The sequence below is a fragment of the Rattus norvegicus genome, chromosome 9, assembly GCF_021556685.1.
Source record: "Rattus norvegicus strain SHRSP/BbbUtx chromosome 9, alternate assembly SHRSP_T2T, whole genome shotgun sequence".
NCBI lineage: Eukaryota > Metazoa > Chordata > Mammalia > Rodentia > Muridae > Rattus > Rattus norvegicus.
Genome location: NC_141542.1, coordinates 7673313 through 7685181, shown reverse-complemented (window position 1 = coordinate 7685181; position 11869 = coordinate 7673313). Strand labels below are relative to the sequence as shown.

The following is an 11869-nucleotide window of genomic DNA, read 5'->3' as shown; positions in this document are numbered from 1 at the left end:
TAGTGTTAACTTGTATGGTCTCAGGTAACCAACACATCCTGAGTGTAGGTTGGCTTCCCAATCTTTTGGATTCCTCTAGCTCCTGGCTTTCAGATGACAGTCTTTGCAGATGTCTCTAGTTGGGTGGCAGAGTGCCTGGAATGGCTGACAAACATGGCTGTCCCCTGAAGGTGAAGGCTGGCCCTTCAGTGCCTCTGCAGCCTGAGGTAGTGGTCTGCCAGGAACAAAAGAGCACTTGGCCAGAGCTGTTAGGGGACTGCATTTTGCGTGAGTTGTGCGACCTGGATGAGCAGAGGCCTCCAGGGTCCTGATAAAGGGAAGCAGATCCACACAGATGTGAGGGAACAGTGGATCTGTGATCTGCAAATTCTCCATTTCCTTTATCTTTGCTGTGTACACAGTATGTGTGAATGACAAGGGTATCCTACTTCATCACATCCAGTCACTCTCCATGTAAAGCGTTTGCTAGTGTAAACATAGTAGAGTTAGTTCAGCAATACATTGTGTCCCATTTTGTTAAAGAGCTTTATTTTATTTTTATTTATATATATTTTCTTATTTACTTAACATGCTGCTCACTGCCCCCTTATACCTAGTTACTCTCTCCCACAATCCTTCCTCAATTCTCCTCGCTCATTCTTCTCTGAGTGTGTGAGGGCCAGCTATCTCAGTACTTTCACCAAAGCCAATTTACCTTTCCTGGGGGCATTGCTGAGGATGCTGGTAATGGATGCCTTGGACTTGCCTTTCTTCATGCTCCACTTTGCTGGCTTTGGGAAGTTGGTGCAGAACTGTCTGAACTTGGAACTTCATCCAGATGGTACAGAAGAAGCAATTGTTTTGTTAATATTCTTGACAGTATATTTCCATCAAACGTATTCCTACTAATATCCTACAATGACAAAGGTAATAGGACACTACACATCTCTTCCAGGAGTTTGCAGTTCTGAGAGCAGCAGAGTGGAAGCCCTCAAAGCTGGCAAAGTTAAGTGAGGTCACAGAGAGGACCTAAGGGCACACTGCTGCTTTCCTAGAGGACCTCCTAGGGACTTATATCTATACACCCATATCTAGCTTTGGTGGATATACATATATACATACATACATACATACATACATACATATATATATATATATATATATACACACATACACACACACACACACACACACACACACACACACACACACATATATGGGCCCCATGTAGGGCACGCACTAAACGTCTGTTCCTTCAGTCTCTGCTCTAAACTTTGACTCCATATCCCTTCCTATGGATATTTTTGTTCCCTCTTTTAAGAAGGTGTGGGAGCATCCTCATCTTGGTCAGCCTTCTTCTTGAGCTTCCTGAGGTCTACATATTGCATCTTGGGTGATTCGAGCATTTGGGCTAATATCCACTTATCAATGTGTGCATACCAAGTGTGTTTTTCTGTGATTTGGTTACCTCATTCATTTTCTAGTTTATTCCATTTGCCTATGAATTTCATGAAGTCATCTCCATTGTGTAGATGTACCACATTTTTCAAATCCATTCCTCTGTTGAAGGGCATCTGGGTTCTTTCCAGCTTCTGGCTATTATAAGTAAGGCTGCTATGAACTTAGTGGAGCGTGTGTCTTTGTTGTATGTTGGAGCATCTTTTGGGTGTATGCCCAGGACAGGTATAGCTGTGTCCTCAGGTAGTTCAATGTCCAATTTTCTGAGGAACCTCCAGACTGATTTCCAGAATGGTTGTACCAGTTTGCAATCCCAGCAACAATGAAGGAGTGTTCTTCCTCCACATCCTCACCAGCATCTGTTGTCACCTGAGTTTTTGATCTTAGCCATTCTGACTGGTGTGAGGTGAAATCTCAGGGTTGCTTTGATTTGTATTTCCCTTATGACTAAAGATGTTGAACATTTCTTTAGGTGTTTCTCAGACATTCAATATTCCTCAACTGAGAATGTTTTTTTTAGCTCTGTACCCTATTTTTAAAAGGGTTATTTGGCTCTCTGGAGTCTAACTTGAGTTCTTTGTATATTTTGGATATTAGTCCTCTATCAGATGTAAGATTGGTAAAGATTTTTTTCCTAATCTGTTGGTTGCCGTTTTTGTCCTTACAGAAGCTTTGCAGTTTTATGAGGTCCCATCTTCTATTCTTGATCTTAGAGCATAAGCCATTGGTGTTTTGTTCAGGAAATTTCCCCAGTGCCATGTATTCGCGACTCTTCCCCAATCTTTTCTATTAGTTTGAGTGTTTCTGGTTTGATGTGGAGGTCCTTGATCCACTGGGACTTAAGCTTTGTACAGGGTCATAATAATGGATCGATTTGCATTCTTCTACATGCTGTCTTTAGGCAGTCAGGACTGAGATGACATCTGAGGAGAGCTTGGCAGAAGAGCTGGGCTGGAAGGACAGGCTGGGTGAGAGCCACACAGGGAAGATCCCGGACCCCTGCTGATGTCACTCTCAGCTGTGAGCAGCCACCTTTCCCAGGGACAATGTGGGACTGAGTGGCCCAGCCACCCTGCTACCACTGCAGCCCAGCAGAACAGCCCCAGTGAGAGCCAGCTGAACCACAGTGTGGACACACTCCCAGGCCACTGTGGCCCAGCCCTGCCTGAGAGGATGAGCAGTTCAGATGCGGGGGCTGGAGGAGGAGCCAGAGCTTAGTGTCACCCTCACCCTTCAGATGCTGATGCAGGGGAAGGAGGTGGGCAGCATCATTGTGAAGAAGGGAGAGACTGTAAAGCGAATCCAGGAGCAGAGCAATGCCCGGATCACCATCTCTGAGGGCTCCTGCCCTGAGCAAATTACCAACATCACTGGCTCCACAGCTGCCGTCTTCCATGCAGTCTCCGTGATGACCTTCAAGCTGGATGAGGACCTTTGTGCTGCTCCTGCAAATGGTGTCAGTGTCTGCAGACCGCCAGTGACCTCGTGCCTTGTCATCCCTGCCAGCCAGTGTGAATCACTGCTTGGGAAGGCAGGCACCAGAATCAAGGAGATCCGAGAGACACTGGGAGCCCAGGTGCAGGTGGCAGGGTCCTGCTTTCAAATTCCACAGAGCGAGCTGTCACTGTGTCTGGGGTGCTTGACGCCATCATCATGTGTGTGTGCCAGATCTGTGCTGTTATCCTGGAGTCCCCTAGGTACCGTCCTCCTCTCCAGGAACCAGGGTTTCTCTGTCCAGGGTCAGGATGGAGCAGTGGCCCTTGCAGAGGTCACCAAGCTCCAGCAGCTCTCAGGCCATGCAGTTCCCTTTGCATCATCCAGGGTGGTGCCAGGACTGGATCCCAGCACACAGACCAGCTTCAGGAGTTTCTGGTTCACAATGATCTGATTGGCTGTGTGATCTGGCTACAGGGCAGCAAGATCAGTGAGATCTGGCAGATGTCAGGGGCACACATTAAGATCAGGAACAAAGCAGAGGGTGCTAGGGAGGGGCTTGTGACCATCACTGGCTCACCGGTCTCCATTGCCCTGGCTTAGTACCGCATCACTCCATGGGCCACCGCCAGGCGTGGCTGCCTACATGCCAAGATGGCAGTGGCCAGTGGGAACAAGAAAGCTGAAAGGCAGAAATTCTCCCCCTACTGAGGCACAGCCGGGGGCAGGCAGGACAGCCGGCAGGGGCTGCCTCTACATCCTTCCTGCCCAAGGAGACTCCACCACAGTGTCTCAAGCGTCAGTAATGCCAGAAGCATGGATGCACTCCCTACCTGCCCCATCTTTGGAGATCCTCCTCAGAGAGGGGACAGTTTCTGGCCCAGGGTTCTAGGAGTTTGGCAGCCCCAGAGCAGGGGCTCCACCCCTTCAGACCTCTGCTTGGATGCAGGGAGTAGCTGGAGCCTCCCCAGTGTAGTGCATGGGAGAGGCTACTCTTGTCCTCTCCATCCCTTTGGGCTTCTTCCTGCTGCCCCAGTGGGAATTGAAGGAGAGTGAGGGGTGGCTGGGGCCAAGATTCTCTTCATCCCCTGCAGATCCTGCTGCTTCCACTGACACCCTTTTTGAATGGAATAGACATGCTGGGCTTCTGGGGGGATTTGGGGGTGGGGGTAACCCATAGACAGGGCTCTGCCTAAAGCAGGGGTTATGGCCTGGGGGCAGGGGCCCAGTTCTCAGCAGCAGACACTCTGTACAGTTTTTTCAATCCCCGTGTTTGAATAAATATTCTGAGTGACAAAAAAAATGCTATCTTTCTTTCATAGGATGGTTTTAGATCCTTTGTCAGAGATCAAGTGACCATAGGTAGGTGGGTTCAATTCTGGGTCTTCAATTCTGTTCCACTGATCTATCTGCCTTTCTCTGTATCAATACTATACAGTTTTTCCGACTATTGCTCTGTAAAACTGCTTGAGGTCAGGGATGGTGATTCTCGCAAAGGTTCTGTTATTGTTGAGTATACGTTTTGCTATCATGGGTTTTAGGTTTACCCAAATGAATTTGCAAATGGCTCTTTCTATCTCTATAAAGAATCGAGGGTTGGAGGATTTAGCTCAGTGGTAGAGCGCTTGCCTAGGAAGCGCAAGGCCCTGGGTTTGGTCCCCAGCTCCGGAAAAAAAAATTAAAAAAAAAAAAAAGAATCGAGTAGGATTTCTGATGGGGATTGCATTAAATCCGTAGATTGCTTTTGGCAAAATGGACATTTTTCAACCATATTAATCCTGCCAATCCATGAGCATGTGAGATCTTTCCATCTCCTGAGATCTTCAATTTCTTTCTTCAGAGACTTGAAGTTCTTGTCATACAGATCTTTCACTTGCTTTCATACCATGATATTTTGTATTATTTGGGACTATTGTGAAAGGTGTCATTTCCCTAATTTCTTTCTCAGCCTGTTTATCCTTTGAGTAGAGGAAGGTTACTGATTTGTTGAAGCTAATTTTATAAGCTGAGAGTTTGCTGAAGTTGTTGATCAGGTTACATAATTCTCTGGTGAAACTTTGGGGTCATTTAAGTATACTATCTTTTTATCTTTAATATTGATATTTTGACTTCTTCCTTCTAATTTGTATCCGTTTGACCTTTCATTGTCTGATTGCTCTGTATAGGATTTCAAGTACCATATTGAATAAGTAGGGAGAGAGTGGGCAGCCTTGTGTAGTCCCTGATTTTAGTGGTTTTACTTCAAGTTTCTCTCCATTTAGTTTGATGTTAGCTACTGGTTTATTGTATATTGCTTTTGATATTTTTAGATATGGACCTTGACTACATGATCTTTCCAGGACTTTTATCATGAAAGGGTGTTCAATGATGTCAAATCCTTTCTCAACATCTAATGAAATAATCATGTGTTTCTTATCTTTGTGTTTGTTTATATAGTAGATTACGTTATTGAATTCCCATATATTAAACCATCCCTGAGTCCCTGGGATGAAGCCTACCTGATCACGATGGATGATTGTTTTGATGTGTTCTTGGATTTGGTTTTCAAGAATTTTATTGAGTATTTTTGCACGAGTATTCATAAAGGAAGTTGGTCTGAAGTTCTCTTTCTTTGTTGCGTCTTTGTGTGGTTTAGGTATAAGAGTAATTGTGATTTCAGAGAAGGAATTTCGTAGTGCTCTGTCTGTTTCTGTTGTGTGGAATAGTTTGGACAGTATTGGTGTGACGTCTTCTATGAAGGTCTGATAGAATTCTGCACTAAACCCATCTGGTCCTAGGTGTTTTTGGATGGGAGACTTTTAATAACTGCTTCTATTTCTTTAGATGTTATGGGGTTGTTTAGATGGTTTATTTGTTCCTGATTTAACTTTGGTACCTGGTATCAGTCTAGAAAATTGTCCATTTCCTCCACATTTTCCAGTTTTGTTGAATATAGACACTTGAGGTTAGATCTGATGATACTTTTAATTTCCTCAGATTTTGGTGTTGTGTCTCACTTTTCATTCCTGATTTTGTTAGTTTGGACACACTCTCTGTGACCTCTGGTTAGTCTGGCTAAGGTTTTATCTATTTTGCTGATTTTTTCAAAGAACCAGTTCCTGGTTTTGTTGAATCTTTGTATAGACCTTTTTGTTTCTACTTAGTTGACTTCAGCCCTGAGTTTGATTATTTCCTTCCTTCTACTCTTCTTGGGTTTATTTATTTCTTTTTTTCTAGAGCTTTTCAGATGTGCTGTCAAGCTGATGACCTATACTCTCTCCTGTTTCTTTTTGCAGGCACTCAGAGCTATGAGTTTTCCTCTTAGCGCTGCTTTTATTGTATCCCATAAGTTTGGGTATGTTGTATCTTCATTTTCATTAAATTCTAAGAAGTCTTCAATTTCTTTCTTTATTTCTTCATTGATTGACTTGTCATCGAGTAGAGGGTTGTTCAACTTCTATGTATAAGTGGGCTTTCTGTCGTTTTTGTTGTTATTGAAGACCAGCCTTTGTCCGTGGTTATCTGAAAGGACTTATGGGATTATTTCTATCTTCCTGTATCTGTTGAGGCCTGTTTTGTGACCAATAAGGTCAATTTTGGAGAAGGTATCATGAGGTGCTGAGAAGAAGGTATATCCTTTGGTTTTAGGGTGGAATGTTGTATAAATATTTGTTAAATCCATTTGGTTTATAATGTCTGTCAGTTTCCCTAGGTCTCTGTTTAATTTCTGTTTCCCTGATCTGTCCATTGATAAGAGTGGGTTGTTGAAATCTCCTACTATTATTGTGTGAGGTACAATGTGTGCTTTGACCCTTAGTGAGGTTTCCTTAATGAATGTAGGTACCCTTGCATTTAGTGCATAGATATTTAGGATTGAGAGTTCATCTTGGTGGATTTTTCCCTTGATGAATATGAAGTGTCCTTCCTTACCTTTTTTAATGGCTTTTGGTTGAAACTCAATTTTATTTGATATTAGGATGGCAACACCAGCTTTTTTCTTTGGGCCATTTGTTTGGAAAGTTGTTTTGCAGCCATTTACTCTGAGGTAGTGTCTGTCTTTGTAACTGAGGTTTCTTTCTTATATGTAGCAAAATGCTGGGTCATCTTTACATACCCAGTCTCTAAGTCTATGTCTTTTTATTGGGGAATTAAGTCCATTGATGTTGAGAAATATTAAGGAATAGTGACTCTTGCTTCCTGTTATTTTTGTTGTTAGAGGTGGAATTATGTTTGTGCGTCTCTCTTTCGGTTTCATTGCAAGGAGAGTATATTCTTCCTTTCTGTATGGCATAGTTTTTTTCCTGGTGTTGGATTTTCCCATCTATTATCCTTTGTAGGTCTGAATTTGTAGAAAGATGTTGTGTAAATTTGGATTTGTCATGGAATATCTTGGTTTCTCCCTGTCTGTTAAGTGAGAGTTTTGCTGGATATAATAGCCTGGGCTGGCATTTGTAGTCTCTTAGGGTTTGTATGACATCTGTCCAGGACCTTCTGGCTTTCATAGTCTCTGGTGATAAGTCTGCTGCAATTCTGGTAGGTCTGCCTTTATATGTCACTTGACATTTTTCCCTAACTGCTTTTAATATTCTCTGTTTTGTGCATTTGGTGTTTTGACTATTATGTGACAGGAGGAGTATCTTTTCTGGTCCAATCTATTTGCAGTTCTGTAGGCTTCTTGTATGTTTATGGGCATCTCTTCCTTTAGGTTAGGGAAGTTTTCTCCTATAATTTTGTTGAATATATTTACTGACCCTTTAAGTTGGGAGTCTTCACTCTCTTCTATATATATTATCCTAAGGTTTGATCTTCTCATTGTGTCCTGGATTTCCTGGATATTTTGGGCTAGGAGATTTTTGCATTTTAAATTATCTTTGAAGGTTGTGTTGATGTTTTATATATCTTCTGCCCCTGAGATTCTCTCTTCTATCTCTTGTATTCTGTTGGTGATGCTTGAATCTATGATTCCTTGTCTCTTCCTTAGGTTTGCTTTGTCCAGGGTTGTCTCCCTTTGTGCTTTCTTTATTGTTTCTAGTTCCATTTTTAAATCCTGGGCGGTTTTGTCTAATTCCTTCACCTGTTTGATTGTGTTTTCCTATAATTCTTTCAGGCAGTTTTGTGTTTCCTCTATAAGGGCTTCTACTTGTTTACTTGGGTTGTCCTACCTTTGTTTAAGGGACTTACTTATGTCCTCCATCATTATTATAAAACGTGATTTTAAATCTAAATCTTGCTTTTCTGGTGTGTTTGGATCCAGTATTAATTTCAAGAGAGAACTGGGCTCTGATGATGCCAAGTAGGCTTGCTTTCTGTTCCTAAGTGTCCTGAGCTTGCCACTAGCCGTTGGGTTGTCTCTGGATTTGCTTGTTTTGATGTTTCTTAGAGTGGCTTGACCCTCTGGTAGCCCTCTGTGTCTGCACCCTTCTAGAACTGTTTTCCTGTTTTCTCTCAGCCTTTTCTTAGAACACATGCTCCATCTCACGTGTTTAGGTGCTCCTGGTGATTGTCAGCCACAGACAGGAATGAGAAGGGTCTTGCCCCTGATTGCTCCTGGGTCCTTGAACCCAGGGGGAGAGTTGGCACTAGGCAATTTCCTCTTGGGTATGGAATGTGGGCAGAGGGTAGTCTCCTCTGATTTCTCAGGAGTGGCCACACTTCTGACAGGATTTGAGTGCAGGGAACTCTGCTTCTTTGTATTAAAACAAAGCAAAACAAAACCACAAAGATGTGGGCTTATTGTGCACATTAGCAGGTCCATACAGGAAAATGCACAAAAGTATATGTACCAATCACAATAATAGCTCTAAATATAATGAATTTGAAATAACATGGTTGGCTGACATACGACAATATAACATTGAGTCCTTCAAGCCTTTACCCTCACCACCATTTAAAAGTAAGAAAACCCAAAATCTAATAATTCAAATACATAGTGATTATACAGTGTCCCCACCAACCACCTTGAGTTACTGAACCCTTTCATGATTTCTTGCCATTAATTAATTAATTAAGTAGGAAATCATGCTGTAGCAATGTATCCCTCAGAGACGTGCAATCTGTGAAGAGTTTAATGTGCTTCATGGGAAATCCTACTGGAATAAATAGGGTTGGTTGTTTTCCAGTAAATATGGAGTGAAAAATAATTTTTACTCCAATCTGAGGTATAATTTCAAGGTTTAGGGACACAATTCTATACATTTACAACTATAACAATCACCCAGAACATTCGCAGTAAGCCTGTGACTGTTGGCTAGATGGGGATGAGTGTCTTTCAAACTTCATCATGATTTTTGCTAAGATCTTCCCTGTAATTGGTGGCTTGGCTTCCCTCAAACATGTGCCAGTTGTCTAGAATCTCCTCCTTGGTTAGCATCTCATCCTCGTTTTTGTCTGACTCATACACCAGATGCTGGGCCTCAGCCTGCACATGGCCATAGTCCTGAGGGAGGATCCAGTGGCAAATCTCATCTTTGTCCAGCTTCCCATCCTTGTTCAGATCTCAGAAATCATTGAACTGCTCCCATTCAGACAAAACCCAGTCTGGCTCAGGGCCATGGTCCTTGTAGGAAAACATGTCCATAATGTATGTGTGTCCATCATGGTCCACAAAACCATCCCCGTTGTTATTGATCTCCTCCAGGGTTTCCAGAACTACAATCTCATATGTTCAAACTCCTCCAGGTGCAGAAAGGCAGTGAACTCCTCCTGAGTAGCTGTCAGGTCACCATCAAGGTCTGAAGCCTTAAACCTACATTAATCTCATGGCAGCAACATTTAAAGGTATGATGATCAGAGCTGTCTTGGAATTCAGCATGGTTTCCCAGGTACTAGCCATAGATGGCCGCTCGTATTCTTCCCAGGAGATCTTTTTGTCTATGTTCCAAACATAATCCTTCCTGACTTTAGCCACATTATTGTAGATGTATCTTTTCTTTACCCATTTCATCCAAACTTTCAGCTCCTCAGTAGTAATAAGGCCATCTCCATCTCTGTCAATTTGATCAACAATTTTCCCCAGCCTCTCCTTGCTCTCATCCAGTCTTAGCTGATCAAAGGTCTTGGAGTCCTCCATGCCCAGGAAGACCTCTTGATCGTACTGGAAGCCATAGTTGTTCTTGGGCTGCCACTCGCTCAGCTCCTAATCGGGCTGAACCAAGCCCATAGTGCCAGCACCAGTGCCAGCAGCAGTCCCAGGGCAAGTTCGAGGTGGACTCCTCATGTCAGAGTCTTGAGCAAATGGATTCTACATGGCAGTTGGGGCTCGGTGCACCGTAGCTGCTGTCCTCTCCCCAGTGAGGGCTTTTGTTACATTTCAAATGTTATCCCCTTTCCTGGTTTCCCATACACAAAACTCCCTATCTCTCCACCTTCCCCTTATTCTACGAGGGTGTTCCCACACCCACCTACTGACTGACCCACCCACCCACCCTACCTGTCTCCCTGTCCTTATTTTCCCCTATACAGGGGCATCAAGCCTTGGCAAGACTAAGGGCTTCTCCTTCCATTGTAGCAAGGCCATCCTCTGCTACATATGCCACTAGGGCCGTGGTTCTGTACTTGTATACTCTTTGGATGGTGGGTTAGGTCTTGGGAGCTCTGGGTTGTTGGTATTGCGGTTCTCATGGGGTTGCAAAGCCCTTCAACTACCTCAATCCTTTCTCTTACTCCTCTGTTGGGGACCCTGTTCTCAGCTAAATGGTTGGCTGCAAGCATCTGCCTCTGTATCTGTCATGCTTTTTGAGCAGATCACCATAGAACAATGAAGATGTATTGTATTGGAGTGATGTTGTATAGACAAATAGATGATTTATTACTTCTTTTTTTTTTATTAACTTGAGAATTTCTTATTTACATTTCGAGTGTTATTCCCTTTCCCGGTTTCCGGGCCAACATCCCCCTAATCTCTCCCCTTCCCCTTCTTTATGGATGTTCCCCTCCCCATCCTCCCCCATTGCCGCCCTCCCCCCAACAATCACGTACACTGGGGGTTCAGTCTTAGCAGAACCAAGGGCTTCCCCTTCCACTGGTGATCTTACTAGGCTATTAATTGCTACCTATGAAGTAAGAGTCCAAGGTCAGTCCATGTATAGGCTTTAGGTAGTGGCTTAGTCTCTGGAAGCTCTGGTTTCTTGGCATTGTTGTTCATATGGGGTCTCGAGCCCCTTCAAGCTCTTCCAGTTCTTTCTCTGATTCCTTCAACGGGGGTCCTGTTCTCAGTTCAGTGGTTTGCTGCGTGCATTTGCCTCTGTATTTGCTGTATTCTGGCTGTGTCTCTCAAGAGAGATCTACATCTGGCTCCTGTCGGCCTGCACTTCTTTGCTTCATCCATCTTGTCTACGTGGGTGGCTGTATATGTATGGGCCACATGTGGGGCAGGCTCTGAATGGGTGTTCCCTCTGTCTCTGTTTTAATCTTTGCCTCTCTATTCCCTGCCAAGGGTATTCTTGTTCCCCCTTTCAAGAAGGAGTGAAGCATTCACATCCGTCTTGAGTTTCATTTGTTCTAGGCATCTAGGGTAATTCAAGCATTTGGGCTAATAGCCATTTATAAATGAGTGCATACCATATGTGTTTTTCTGTGATTGGGTTACCTCACTCAGCATGATATTTTCCAGTTCCAACCATTTGCCTATGAATTTCGTAAAGGCATTGTTTTTGATAGCTGAGTAATATTCCACTGTGTAGATGTACCACATTTTCTGTATCCATTCCTCTGTTGAAGGCATCTGGGTTCTTTCCAGCTTCTGGCTATTATAAATAAGGCTGCTATGAACATAGTGGAGCATGTGTCTTTTTTATATGTTGGGGCATCTTTTGGATATATCCACAAGAGATGTATAGATTGATCCTCAGGTAGTTCAATGTCCAATTTTCTGAGGAACCTCCAGACTGATTTCCAGAATGGTTGTAGCAGGCTGCAATCCCGCCAACAATGGAGGAGTGTTCCTCTTTCTCCGCATCCTCGCCAGCATTTGCTATCACCTGAGTTTTTGATCTTAGCCATTCTGACTGGTGTGAGGTGA

At 43.5% G+C, this 11869-nt stretch overlaps 2 pseudogenes; one reads left to right on the top strand and one right to left on the bottom strand.

Moving 5' to 3' along the window:
• Positions 1-2610: 2610 nt before the first annotated feature.
• Positions 2611-3582, top strand: Pcbp4-ps6 (poly(rC) binding protein 4, pseudogene 6; annotated as a pseudogene).
• A 5536-nt stretch (positions 3583-9118) lies between these two features.
• Positions 9119-10062, bottom strand: LOC148003268 (reticulocalbin-1 pseudogene; annotated as a pseudogene).
• Positions 10063-11869: the final 1807 nt, after the last annotated feature.